The sequence below is a fragment of the Nicotiana attenuata genome, unplaced genomic scaffold (assembly GCF_001879085.1).
Source record: "Nicotiana attenuata strain UT unplaced genomic scaffold, NIATTr2, whole genome shotgun sequence".
In the NCBI taxonomy this organism is placed as follows: domain Eukaryota; kingdom Viridiplantae; phylum Streptophyta; class Magnoliopsida; order Solanales; family Solanaceae; genus Nicotiana; species Nicotiana attenuata.
Genome location: NW_017675185.1, coordinates 22,266 through 25,048, shown reverse-complemented (window position 1 = coordinate 25,048; position 2,783 = coordinate 22,266). Strand labels below are relative to the sequence as shown.

At 34.6% G+C, this 2,783-nt stretch overlaps 1 pseudogene across 1 annotated transcript in view; it reads right to left on the bottom strand.

Annotated features, from left to right (window-relative positions):
• Positions 1-1,369: 1,369 nt before the first annotated feature.
• Positions 1,370-2,783, bottom strand: part of LOC109219783 — a 1,983-nt pseudogene continuing 569 nt past the window's right edge. Inside the window, exon 3 of the transcript XR_002066989.1 lies at positions 1,370-1,668. The product of XR_002066989.1 is annotated as a kirola-like (transcript). The remainder of the gene's footprint in view (positions 1,669-2,783) is intronic.

Below are 2,783 nucleotides of genomic sequence, written 5' to 3'. Positions count from 1 at the left end.
ATTCTTCAAACCCTAGGTTTTTCCTCCAATAGAATTTGAAAAGGAGAGAAAATCAATTAGGGTTTGTGTTCAATTTTTGGGAGGATTTTTGCAGGGGTTTATCTTTGGTTATTTTGTTATATAATGAGTATTATATTTGCAGGAGATAAGCCCTTTGAAGGTCTCTTTGGCCGACCCGAAATAGCTCCTTTTTAGAAATATTTAATCCTCTCATTTAAGCAAGTAGGTGGCACACCTACTTGTCACCTAGCAGTCTGCACAGTCTCGCAAAAACGCATATATCTCTCTACTCCGATGTATTGACAAAATGTTTAACGCATTACAAAACAAAACTCATAGATCATCAATTTGATGGATTGATCACCTTGTAACTCTAAGTAAATTGGGAGAAAATGATGACATTCGATCCAAATTTCAGTAAAACTTATGAAGTAACTTGTGATGACTTTCATCGACTTTTGTTCCACAACTTGCTTTACTTTAAAACATAACACACGACTATCATACAACTAAAATAACTCATAACATAACCTCCTTATCATGTTAATCACCCTAGTCTCACCCCAAAAATATATGTTATAATATTCCCATTTTGTCGACTTTCGACGAAACATTATTTTCTTTAATTTCTTTAACTTATGAACCTTCCAACCCTCTTTGTACTTGTTGTTAATGATCTTCAATATTTGTAACCTCTGAGGTAACATGATTAACTTATTTTATATACTTTCAAAGATGATCTCATTTTTTGTCCTACTTTAGTTTGCTTACGACGCACTTTTACGTACGAAAATATGGGGCTAACAACAATTACACAAAACGATCGGTCGGTTCGTTACACGCGGTCACCATGACCAGCTCACACAAGCCTTCAAGATCGTGACACTACCCACGCAATCAAAATAAAGGCACTAGAAAAATTTGCAACTTCAGAATTTGTTCAACCGCCGAAACTCACCCGAGGACCCCGGGATTCCTCGAAACAATCGAACAAATCCAATAATACTATACTGACCTATTCAAATGTCTCGAATGATGAAGCGAATGCAACTATTCAAATCAAAGTTGCGAGGGTCGATATAAGGAACTCTATAACTTCCAAATTACATGTAATGGTGCCGGAACACCCTCGAGCTCGTTTCCACACCAACGATATATGTAAATCCAAATATCATATGAACCTACGAAAAGTATTAAAATATGTAATGGCACACAACAATAAAAGAGAGATTGGATTATTACAGAGAGTCGATCCAAAAGTGCATCATATTAATTAATATAATATTATTACCATTGGAAAGGCTAACATAGAACTCTTATGGAATACATATCACACAAAATAGTTTTATTTATTCATAAGGATTTAGGATGGCCATAATACTTCATCATACTGATGGGAACGGGAACAAATATCTATTTCCCGACATGGTGAGGCTCAAGATCTTTGAGGAGGCAAATAGCAAATTCCAAAAGATCAAGGGGCTCTTGGTGTGTTTTCATTCAACTTCTCATACACAAGGGTCCAAGTCATCCAGTTTCCCTGTGCAGTCAAAGTAGCTGTTATGGACTTGTATAATTCATTCATATAACCTTCAACGAAATTGAAGGTGATTGATTTTTTTGCATCATCTATGTGTAGGACCTGTTTTGCATGCCTCTCTTTTCCTCCTGTTGTCAAAACAAAAGTTAAAGTACACGCATTTAAGCTCATGTCATACACGATACACTTTAAATAAACATGGGAAATGCAGAACAAATTTACGCCTCATTTGCACGGAAAATTGCAATACATTACGGATGTGTTTGGTATGACGGAAAATTCAGTTTTTTCATGTTTAGTTTGTATATATATTTTGAAAACTACTTTCCGCATTAACACATTTTTTTCAATTGAAGGAAAATGATTAGCCTACTTAGGGGTGTGCATTAGATTTATCGATTCGATTTTGACCCTTATCGATAATTACTTATCGATTATCTATTTGTACATATGCTTATCGTTATCGTTTCAATAAGGTTTTGATTTTTTCGATTTCGATTTATCGATTTTGGGGGCTTATCGATTCGGTTATCGATTACACCAATAAGAAAATTTGCGGGATTCCACGGAAAGTATATCGCTATAAACGCGCCTAAATAATATGGACAAAAAGAAGCTAAAATAAGACGAACACCATTTATAATATAAAAATTGTGTCAACAAGCACATGCAACAAAACTAAAGTAAGGGATCAAATGTATGCCACCAACACTCCAACGATATAAAAAAACCGAAACAAAACAAAACACATCATCACGGCTAATAGTGTTTTCCATTAATTTGAACTTCATTCCCTTGATCTTTAAATATAATCATTCCTTAAATGTGGTAGAGGAAATAATAGTGTAAGGGACTTAGGGTAAAGGAAAGGGTATAGATTAGGGAAAATAATATTGTATAGCCGCTTTCAAAGTAGTAGCGGAATATATATACATTCTGTATGTTATATAATCTGCACAAATAGGTAATAACTCATTTAACAAGTGTCTACAGTCTAGGGGTGTGCATTCGATTTATCGATTCGATTTTGACCCCTATCGATAATTACTTATCGATTATCGATTTGTGCATATGCTTATCGTTATCGTTTCAATAAGGTTCCGATTTTTTCGATTTCGATTTCGATAACAAATAATCAATTCGATTTATCGAACCGATTCGAATGCACACCCCTAAACCTACTAAAAGAGAAAAACTATTTTTCAAAACTCTTTCTCAACCTTTTCTACCCTATTCCCCACCC